Source organism: Setaria viridis, chromosome 6 (genome assembly GCF_005286985.2).
Source record: "Setaria viridis chromosome 6, Setaria_viridis_v4.0, whole genome shotgun sequence".
Taxonomy (NCBI): domain Eukaryota; kingdom Viridiplantae; phylum Streptophyta; class Magnoliopsida; order Poales; family Poaceae; genus Setaria; species Setaria viridis.
This window is the reverse complement of record NC_048268.2, coordinates 9158153-9170215: the sequence shown is the minus strand read 5'-3', so window position 1 is coordinate 9170215 and position 12063 is coordinate 9158153. Positions and strand designations below refer to the sequence as shown.

The following is a 12063-nucleotide window of genomic DNA, read 5'->3' as shown; positions in this document are numbered from 1 at the left end:
TGCAAAAAAATAGAGGGATGTACAACGGTCCGTATTCAAGTTCCCATATCTCCTGTATGAAACCATAATACGACTCCTTGCTATTATTTCTATCTATAGCATCTATGCGGACACCACTATTATGGTTCGTTCTTTTCTGGTCCTAGGCTCTCGTGTAAAATGTATAACCATTTATCTCATAGCCTTGGAATTTCACGATTGTGCTAGCAGGTCCCCTAGCTAACCAAGCGAGTTGTGGGTGAATCTCAGAGTTACCCATAAGTTCTTGGCGCAACCAGGAGGGAAAAGTTTCCATGTGATGACATGTAAGCCTAGCATCGGATTTCGTTGGGTTTTTGGAAACTACCATCTGCTTGTGCTGCTCGATATACGTATACGGAGACACAAAGGATGACTGTTGTAGAACGGTGTAGTGTGCCTTGTCGAACAAATCAGTATCATTGCTAAACCTTGATTTCCTTCCAAGGGTGCCCATTCCCCGGAGCCTCTCCTTGTGGCGTGAAGTTGGAACCCCAATCGAGTCAATTGAGTCAATAAAATCAACACAAAACTTGATCACCTCCTCTGTTCCATATCCCTTGGCAATCCTTCCTTCTGGACGGGCACAATTAAGAACATAGTTTTTTAGGACTGCCATGAACCTCTTGAAAGGCCACATATTGTTCAGGTATACAGGTCCGAGAATACCAATATCTTTTTTTAGGTGAACCAGTAAGTGCGTGATAATATTGAAGAAGGATGGTGGAAATACCAACTCAAAACTGACAAGACATTGCATCACATCGTTTTGTAGCTTTGATAGCTTGGATGGATCGATTGCTTTCTATGAAATCGCATTGAGAAACGCGCATAGCTTTATGAGCGGCAACTGGATATTTTCTGGTAGAACACCCCTCAGTGCAACCGGAAGCAACTGGGTTATCAACATGTGGCAGTCATAGGCCTTGAGATTTGTAAACTTCTTTTGTTTCATATTTATTATTCCCTTTATATTCGAGGAGTACCCAGACGGGACTTTCATACTATTCAAGCATTCAAACATGGTATCCTTCTCTTCCTTGCTGAGAGTGTAACTGGCAGAACGTAAGTAGTGATATCCATTATCTCTCTTTTTCGGATGTAGGTCATCTCATTGCCCCATGGCTTTCAGGTCCTATCATGCTTCCAATGTATCTTTCGAGGTCCCGTAAGCACCCATGAAGCCTAGCACGTTCACACAAAGATTCTTCGTGAGGTGCATCACGTCTATTGCGTTGCGAACCTCTAGGATTTCCCAATAAGGTAGCTCCCAAAATATTGAATTTTTCTTCCACATGGGTGCACGTCCGTTATCGTAGTTCGGAACAGGTTGGCTACCATGACCCTTTCCAAAGACTACATTTACATCCTTTATCATCTCGAAGACACGCTTTCCATTACGGTGTGCAGGTTTTTTACGATGGTCTAGTGCCCCTTTGAAATGCATCCCTCTCTTTCTCAGCTGGTGGTGAGCAAGGAGAAATCGATGATGACTCATATAGATGACCCTGTTACAGTGCTTCAAATACATGTTGTCTGTGTCGTCTAAACAGTGGGTGCGGGTCCGATATCCCTTATTTGTCTATCCCGAAAGGTTACTTAGTGCAGGCCAATCATTGATGGTTACGAACAACAATGCTCGTAGATTAAAGATCTCTTGTCTATCCTCATCCCATACACGTACACCTTCTTCCTTCTAGAGCTTTAAAAGGTCATCAACCAACGGTCTTAGGTACACGTCAATGTCGTTGCCGGGTTGTTTTGGACCTTGGATAAGTGCCGGCATCATAATGAACTTCCGCTTCATGCACAGCCAAAGAGGAAGGTTGAACATACATAGGGTCACAGGCCAAGTACTATGGCCACTACTCAACTCACCGAATGGATTGAATCCATCAGTACTTAAACCAAACCTTATGTTCCTTGCTTCACTTTCAAAGTCCGGGAATGCTCTATCAATTGATCTCCACTGGACCCCATCTGTGAGGTGTCTCAGCAAATCATCTTCCATACGTTCTTCTTTGTGCCATCCCATCAACTTAGCATTCGCCTTGTTCCTGAACAAGCGCTTCAAGTGTGGTATTATAGAGAAATACCACATCACCTTTGCGGGAACTCTCTTCTTGGGAGACTGCCCCTCGACATCACCAAGATCATCTCGCTTGATCTTATACCACAGCGCTTCGTAGATGGGACAAGCATCCATTTTCTCTTATTCATCACCATGATAGAGGATACAGTCATTAGGGCATGCATGTATCTTCTGAACATCCAATCCGAGAGGGCAAATAATCTGTTTAGCTTCATATGTTGTGGACGGTAATTCATTATTCTCGGGAAGAATCTTCTTGACAATGTTCAACATCCCTTGAAATGCCTTATCGGACACACCATTTTTTGCCTTCCATTGCACAAATTCTTGTGTTGTACCTAGTTTTTTATGTCTCTGCTAGCAATCTGGGTACAACAATTTTCGGTGACCATCTATCATGCGCTGCAACTTTGCTGCTTCCTTCTCAGTTTCGCAATCTCTATGTGCATCTCGTAGCACCTGACGAAGGTCATTAGTAGGGCCATTTTCTGCAAACTCATCTTCATCAGCCTTGCCCATTGTAGTATCTGCAAAAGTTAGGCCTGCAACCAAGTCCGAAATGTTGTCATCCTCCTCCTCCTCGCCGTCTTCTATTACAACCCCTCTTTCACCGTGCTTGGTCTAAACCAAATAGTTAGGCATGAAATCGTATCTAAACAAATGGCTGTGAATAGTCCCCTACGAATCCTTTGAATAGTCCTTCTTGTTATTGCATTAGAAGCATGGACAACATACGAACCCATTCTCTAGCTTGTTCGCTTTGGCCACTTCGAGAAAATAATGCAAGTCATCAATAAACACCTTGCTCCATCTGCCTACATTATACATCCATTGCCGGTCCATCTGCATCGTATTACGCATGAAAATGAATTACACTTGAAAATGGATTACGCATGAAAATTGATTACACTTGAAAATTGATTACGCGTGAAAATTGATTACACTTGAAAATGGATTACGCGTGAAAATTGATTACACTTGAAAATGGATTCACAATTGAAAGCATGTCAAACGTTGTAGTGCAAATAATGCTGAAAGTTTAGATATAGATATAAATACACATATTTAAATTAAAGATCCAAACAACATGATACAATACAACAAACCATCCACTAGTTATTATCTAGGAGGACTTTAAGCATCCTTGGACGGTGAAGACGAAGGTTCCGCTGACCCAGCCTCATCCTGTGGTTTATTTGTGCTGCCTGACCGTACTAAGTGAACGTGAAACACCCGGGACTGAGGGTGGAGCATAATGACTACTAAAAGGAGGTTCCTAACCCGCGGCAACAGCGTCTTCATGACGTTTCTGCAAATAACGAAGCATTGCTTTCTCCAACGTGCTCATTTTCTTCGGCTTATCCTGAGGGCCAACTATGATTTTCCCCTTGCCAAAAGAGGAACGACGATCGCCATTTCCTCCAGTAGCAGAAGCCATCTATGTACAAATTTTTTTACCTTAGCACTGCAGAACTTTTTGAACTTGAAGACCGTGATCATCTCGGTGAGCATGTTCTCAACTGGGCGGCACCGTACTTCGTCATGGAAAAGGTTCGATTTTACGAGAAAGGGGACACAGTCTTCCATGATGTCTGTTGCCACTCTTTCTCGTAAAATCCAACCTCCTCCTTGACGTCCGTTGCTGCTCCACGGAGAACATGCTTATCGAGATGATCACGGTATGCCTGCAGAACTTGTTGAACTTGAAGACCGTGATCATGTGGCGAGAAGGTTCTCAACTGGGCAGCACCGCACTTTGTCATGAAAGAGGTTCAATTCTACAAAAAAGGGGACACGGTCACGATGTCCGTATCCACTCTTTCTTGTAGAATCAAACCTCCTTATTGACATACGTTGCTGCTCGGCGGAGAACATTCTCGCCGACATGAACACAGTATGCAAGTTCAACAAGTATGGATTTGAAAAACCATATTGAATTTGATAAGTTCAACAAGTAGCAGAAGCCATCTATGTACAAAAATTCTTTCCTTAGCACTGCTGAAGTTGTTGAACTTGAAGACCGTGATCATCTCGTGAGCATATTCTCAACTGGGTGGTACCGCACTTCATCATGAAAGAGGTTAGATGCTACGAAAAAAGGGACATGGTCACAATGTCCGTATCCACTCTTTGTCGTAGAATTGAACCTCCTTCTTGACATGCGTTGCTGCTCGGCGGAGAACATCCTCGCAGAGATGAACACGGTATGCAAGTTCAACAAGTATGGATTTGAAAAACCTTATTGAATTTGATAAGATAAACCGTCTAGACAAGGTAGCATCATTCTTAAACCACTACAAGAATACATACTATATATGACACATCAATCTCCCTCACATTCTAGCTCAAAATACCTCTCCATTTTCTACTTCATCACATTCTAGCAAATAAACTTTACATCTCCAAAGCATAAATCAAAGCGTAACACGAGGATAAAGTAGCAAACCTTCACAACACTTGTGTTGGCTGAGTGAAATTCCCACAAAAATGAGGGAAAAAAATTCGGGCAGCACCTCCCTTGCTTCGGCACCACCGGAGAGTAGGTGAAGCTGAGCTCTCTGTCTTTGTGGTGGACTGGCTCGGGCTGGAGGAGTAAGAAAGGCCTCTGTCTTGGTATATAATGGTGTTGAGTTTTTATCCCGGTTAAAGCCTCCAACCGAGACAAAACGGAACACCTTTTCTCCCGGTTGTAAGTTTACTCCCGGTTGGAATTACCAACCGGGACTAAACTTTTTGTCCCGGTTGGTGTTACCAACCGGCACAAAAGGTCCACCATTTTATCCCGGTTGAAGCCTCCAACCGGGACGAAAGGGTCACGCCACCGACACCCCGAAACTAGCCGTTACAACCGGGACTAAAGGGGGCCTTTAATCCCGGTTGCAAATATCAACCGGGAGTAAATCTCCCCTCCATTTTTACCTACCGTGGTACACCTCCTTTTGTCCCGAGCTAACTTTAAACCAGGAAAAAAAAGGAGCGCATCGAAAATCAGTTCTTTACTGGTGAGCTGCTTTTACCAATACCGATTACTGTCAGTCAGTTTTCATGTGTTTTTCTTTCACGTGTAGACGCGCCCGGTGTCTGCTGAGCGCCACCATGGACTCGACGAAGGCGAAGACTTGAGTGCCTGACAGATGTTCCTATCGGTGACTGTAATTTGTCTGGCAGCCGGAAGAATAGTTACACCTCGGTACAGTACCGTTGCAGTACCTGTCGCCGTGCTGTACCGTTGCATCGTATCGCTTTCACCAGCTGAAGCGCATGTCGCCGGGCACCGGCCGGTCGTGCTTCCATCACTAGCCCTGCCGCCGAGTGCCGACAAGGCTGAAAGGTATCAGCAATTTCCCCTTACCTTCAATTGGAATAAGTGCCGCCTCGTTTTACTGCTTTGATTTTGTTGGACAAATTCCACGTTCGGTGTGCTTCGATTGTTCTCACAATTGTCCTGTTTCCGAATAGTCAGTGACCGCCATATAACGGCAAGCTTTCCTAGCCGTAAGCTAGTATATATTCTCTGTCTAGTTTTTTGTTTTGAGAAAAATCTAACAAAATTAACTTTGCAGCTGAGAAAACAATATTGACATAGATAATTCTGACTATGATTTATGCACAAAAGTTCTTCTCGCACATCCCCTTGGGTGTTGCTGAATGGAGTCGAACACGTGCAAATAAAGCTGGCTGCACTTCCTCGCAGCTTAGTGCTGAAAGTTAAGACAATATCGCTGGAACAAACTAGAGGACATTAGAGTTAGCTCCGCTCGTTCTTATGCGGCCGGTTAGCATAGGACTTGGAGGCGACAGGCGAGACGAGGGACAACATGGACAACGGCACTTCTCGCAGGTGCAACTAGTCTTCCGGCTGCCAAACGAATTATAGTCACACGATGTAATGATAGAACTCAAGCAGATCAGACAGCGAAATCCAATAATGCACGTAGAAACAATCACGAAAGAAGGAATAGTCAAGTCTTCGGCGACTCGACGCTAGCGACGGGCCACCTGCAGGAATCCAGTAGGAAGCTGCATCGCTACATTACACACAAGCATCCAGTAGGAAGGTGGAAGCTGCACATCTATATCCAGCTGCGAGATCTTCACCTTTAGCTCAGCGGGAGGAGTTCAAATGAGGAGATGCGCAACACGCTCGAGCGCCACGGGAAGAGACACCGGCTAGCCAACGTTTTATCTGAAATATTATCAATTCAAGACAGATATATTGGAATTTCTACGACTTATTAGCACCGGTAGAGAAACGAGCATTAGTCTGTATTAAGAAACCTCATAGATATTGGTTTCCCAACTGGAACTAATTATTTGGGACTAAAGATCCTCACCTTTAATTCCGGGTCATTCACCTAGGACTAAAGGTACATCTTTAGTCCCGGTTGCACCGGTGGAAAACTCGTCTTTAGTCCTGATTGGATAGGCTCATAGATTCCGAAAATCCAACCGGGACTATCTATTCGGGAGAAAAGGAGGCTCTCTTTAGTCCCGGGTCATTCACCAGGGACTAAAGACCCTTTAGTCACGGTTGGTAAAATCAACCGGGACTAAAGGGGCTGCCAGTAGGCGCAAGCACGTGACCCCTTTATTACTAAAGACTTTTTTTTAACTTTTTTCCCATATTAATACTAATTGTTGCTTCAAATATATATGTGTATACATCCTTAGCGTACACTACTTACACGTATACACTCGTATTGTATGCAAGTTGTATATATATTTCATGATAGTACTATATATATATACAATTCTTAGTATATCATACACATCAAACTTGTATTTATATAATTACTATATATACAATAATTTGCCCTCTTCATTCTTAGAATCCTCTCGTTGTGATGTTGCTCTGTTCGGCTACTAAATGTCCATCGTAATAAAATTCTCCTTCGGGATTTATGACCTCGTCCACTAGAAATCATATAAGAGCTTCTTGGATTGCCAAAAGCCTCTCCTTCTCCAAGAGCTCTTTAATTCGCAACATCTATAATTTGGAAATATGTGAATGTTACACGAACAATTAAATATAAGAAGCTACAAAATAATTAATTATTCATATTTTTATTTTACATACAGCTATATTGTCCGATATCACCTTGTCCCGCACAAAATTGTACATGTGCTCACAGATGTAGTATCCACATAAATTATTGCCTTGTTATCTCAAGTACTTTAGTGGGAAAAAAATAAGTTATGAAGTATTCGTGTTATAGAATGTACAAAATGTACAAACTTCATATGTACCGGGGACGTTGTATTAAATGTAAGTTTTTCTTTGTATTAAATGAAAGACAAAGTTAGTAGGGCGATGTGCACATACAAAATAATGATTTGAGCTAAAATTTACATCTCGATGACCATACACTTATAGAACCCAGACGCTGATGAGAGAGACATCAAGGGTATCCTGATGGTACACTTCATATATATCCTTGAATTGCAACCACAAGAGTTTCTCACCTTCACCAAAAAAATCAATAGGTTTAACACAAAGAGCGAACATGACCCTTTCGTTGGCTGACTACTCCATGTACCATTGATGGAATTCATACACCTTCGTAGACAGCTTTCCTACCAATTCAGGCCTGACTAGAGGCTTGCCTACCTTAAAGGGTCATTTAGGTACAATCTTTTCTGGAGCTGGTGGTTCAGCTTGCCCTAAAACTTTAGCAAGCGATAGACCTGTGTCTTCCATAAATGTAATGAATTGGATTTGTTGTTCTTAGGGCAAAGCTGCTATAGCTTGAGCATCTTTATCGGCTTGCTGCCCGAGCTGGGGAACACTACGACTAGAAGACAACTCTCCTTGTCTTTTCTTCTGATAAGACTTAACTAACAAACAATCATAGTTCGCTAGTAAAGTCTTCTTTACTTCCTTTTTCATGCCAATAAAAAACTTTAATTTTGCTGGATCCACTAGCTTTAGCTCCATCATCTTTGCTTTTCTTTGTTCAGCGCATGCTCAGAAGAACTCCCTCACCTGTGTTTGCGATGCCTTCTGCAATTCCTCAGGGGTCATATCGCCTGCTAGCTTCCTAATGGGATACCTTGGCTTGGAAGATGGTGGTCCCGACTTCTTGAGAGGTGCTGCAGGTTCCTTGCTCACACTAGAGTTTAGTCCCGACGACGGTGATCAGGGAGGGGTGTTTTGGTCATTGTCGCTTGCACCACCAAGATTTGATGGGCATGGAGATGGTGATCGAGCAGGATGTGATGGTCCAGTGGTGACGACGGTCCTAGAGGTGGATGTGCTGGAGATGACGTCTTGAGATCTAAGGAGATGGTGGCTGCGGGGGATCTATGGGAAGCAATGATGCCTCCTTGCTGGGGATAATGATGTAGCATTTGCGCTGTTGAATGATACCATGAAGTGCATCTCCTAGTGTCCTTTACCCATCACCTCATGGGAGGTTGAGCTCTAGGCCTTCATACTAACTATCACAAATCTACTCTAGGCCAATGCTAGAGTAGCTAGGTGAAATCTCCATACCATGGCTTGTCTGCCCTGGCAGGATTGGTAAAGCACTTCCGTACACCACCTGTACATATAGGAGAAATAAAGAAGTTATTAAACTCCTATGGCGTGGATCAATTGAGATAATTGTATAAATTATATATATGTATACCTTAATAGTGAGGTTGCCAAATGGTCTGTACAACTAACATGAGGTGTGCTGAGTGATGTCATCCATAGGGTATGATTGGTCGTCCTGCGCAACCACAGGTAATCTTGGCATGTTCTCATTGGGGACCCTATGGAAGCATAGCTGCTTCGATGTTGAGAAGGGCTGATGACGGCGTTGGGATCCGGCAGTGCTTCAGATTGGGCCAACTTAGTAACTGCTAGGGCCACTCGCCAATTAGCTTCTTATGCACGCACTTTAGCTTCTAACATGAGCTGCTAGCTCTCCTCTTGCGCCTCCTTTCTTCTCTTCCGACTTTTATACAATGTCCCTATAAAAAGCAAACTTCCATGGAATGACCCCAAAGCCTCGGCATCGTCCTAGGTGTTCAAGATTCCCTAGTGCCAAAGTGAGCTCATCGTTCTCTCTATGAACCTTCAAGTTTCCCGCTTTAGCATCTTCAATGTTTTGGATAAGCCTGAGGGCCTTCTGACGTATTGTTTCGTTGAATATAAGTGTCCGATCCTCATGGCTCAGGTTTCCTCTGTGAGCGTAATACCAATTCTTCGATCGATCAGGCAAGTCCATAGTCGCTGGTACGATCCTTCGATCGAATATGTCTTGTAACATCTTTCTCCATTTGGGAATTGCACTCATGTAACCACCTTGCCCTGGACGATGATGGTACTCCTTCTTCTAGGCATTGGTTGAGTTGACACGAACCTTGTTCACACAACCTTCACTCATCTTGTATTCCAAAAATGAGTTCCAGTGATCCCTTAACTTTGACCAGTCATTAAAAGCTGGAGTTTGACCCTTCTTGATAAAGTTGGTATCCAGATTCTTCTTGAAGGTCTAGAATTGGGTTGCCATCTTGTTCAGCATCCAGTCTTTCACAACTTGTTCTTCGACACTATCAGGAAATGTGAAGTGTTTCTTGACATCTTCCCACAACATACCTTTCTGTGTCTGCGGGAGCACGTATGGATCATCTTTTTGACCCTTCCATTCTCAAATGCTGATGGGCACGTTGTCGCTTACAGTAGCCCCACATTGACTCACAAACTTTCTAGCCACTTTTTTGGGAGCAATTGGCTAGCCATCTTCTGTCACTTCGGTGATGCGAAGCCTTCCCTCCATTATCTTTGTATGACCTTGCGACTCATTTTGCTTCATCGATCCAGAGGGCTAAAAGTTCAAGATTAGTTAATTATTACATAGTAATAATGAATATGAAATTATAGATAGGGTAAAATAATGAAAATGATACATACCTCGTGAGAACTTTCCATTACGGCAAGGTCTTGTTCTGCATTGTCATCAACGCCGTGCTCGGGTTCATCCTTGCCATCACCTGATATGTTGAGAAACATGTCCGCCTGACTACCCTCATCCTCGGTGTAGGTTCTTGGAACGTTGGAGCCACTACCGTCAGAAATAATCTGCTCCATTATATACCTTGCTGACTCTTCATCTCTCATCTCAATTAATAATGACATTAGTTAAACACACATGAATCATAGATACATTAAATTAAAAATTGTATCAGGTAGTACAATTAATGTATAAACATGAAATCATAGAACAACCATGAAATAAAAGAAACTTGTGAAATATACATATGAGATAATTGAGACCCATGAGGAAGGATAAATCTTCACAGGAAGCCTCTAATAAGATACTTTTGAAATATATCGTTGCTTCTATCCAAACATTAAAATTGTCTTACTTGCTTTGTAAATTTGAAATACAAGATACTGAGAATTGAAATGCCTCTAATAAGATTCCTCATAGTAAGCCCCCAGATAAATACAAGTGAAAGCATGCTACATATTGGAACTTTGATTGACCATAAATTCATAAAATACCTAATATTTGGACATTAATGCCAAAAGATCCAAGTTCATGACTATTTATTTTCTAAATGACCTTTTGTTCACATTAACTACCAACGAGTTTCAAAAATCAATATCACACTATTGATATGTACATACAATTAAAAGAAACTAGTGAAATATACAATTTTTCTATAAGTATTTAAACTAATTTGTGCTAATTTATCTAGGTATTTAAACTAATTTGTAAAATTTTCCTAAGTATTTAAACTAATAGTTTGTACTAATGTTTCTAAGTATTTAAACTAATTTGTACAATTTTTCTAAGTATTTAAACTAGTTCATACTAATTTTCTAAGGATTAAATGTAATTTGTACAAATTACACATTAAAAACACTAAAAAAATGGAGCGGGGGGCGTGCCTGTACCTGCGGGACGGCCGACGGTGGGGCCCGTAGCAGGGCTGGCGAACGGGAGGGCCGGCAGACAGCGGACGGCGGGCCGGGAGGGCACCGCCAGGGATCCGGGGTGCAGAGGTGAATTGTGGTGGCGGCGACGGATCGTGGCGGACGGTAGTGTGTGGCGGCACACGAGGTGAGGCCGGGGGAGGGCGCCGGGGAGAGGAGCAGACGAGACGGCGGAGTTATGTGAGGAGGAGATGAGGCGGGGGAGAAAGGGACGGACATTATAACCCCCCTAGTCCCAGGTTGAATTAGCAACACGGACTAAAGGGCCTTTAGTCCCAGTTGCAAATTCAACCTGGGACTAAAGGGATGAGGGCTTTAGTCCCAGTTGGAATTCGCAACCAGGACTAAAAGCCCACCCTTTTCATTTTCCTGTTGGTTTTGTAGTTTTAAGTTGTTTTGCATAGGTGTTGTTAAAGAAAAATAAAAACTTTACATATTTTGAACATGCCAAAATATATTAAATTAGCAAGTATATCTAAAATAAGTTTGAATCAGTCAATAATTCTATACTAATTGATTAAGTTTCTAAAATAATTATTTTAATACATCCCTATCATCAAGAAACTCTTCAATTAAATACTTTTAACGCACAAAAAATGCAATTGATGTATGTGGTTAAGTTAACATTGCTTATGTTGATAGAGTATTACAATATAATTCAAAGGTTCTGATGGCCATAGAGCATTACATAAATGTGCACCATATTTAGTGCATTACAATGTAACGTTAAAAAGCTTCTTTTTGATGAAAGTTCTTTGGTCATGATCGGGGTGCACGTACAGAGCTTCTTCTTTGGCTAGCATGATGCTTGGGCCAACTTCGCGTAACAACTCTGCCTTAATTAGGTGTAATTAAACATAAACAAGTCTTTGGTCACTAAGAAAAAGAGGTGAAATGTCCTTTTTGACCCTAAGAAGCTCTTTTTTCTTCGACTTTGCAACCTGTTATCTCACAAGTTCACATCTAACCTCGAGATAGACCTTTAATAAAAGTTGTAGTCCCTTGAGTGTGTTCCCAACTTTGT

General features: G+C 42.3%; 1 long non-coding RNA gene across 1 annotated transcript; it reads right to left on the bottom strand.

Annotated features, from left to right (window-relative positions):
- Nucleotides 1–3123: 3123 nt before the first annotated feature.
- Nucleotides 3124–4691, bottom strand: LOC140223147 (uncharacterized). Its single transcript, XR_011898587.1, has 2 exons — nt 4557–4691; nt 3124–3548 (listed from the first exon to the last, which is right to left on the bottom strand). It is a non-coding gene; the product is annotated as an uncharacterized lncRNA (long non-coding RNA).
- Between the last annotated feature and the right edge of the window lie 7372 nt (nt 4692–12063).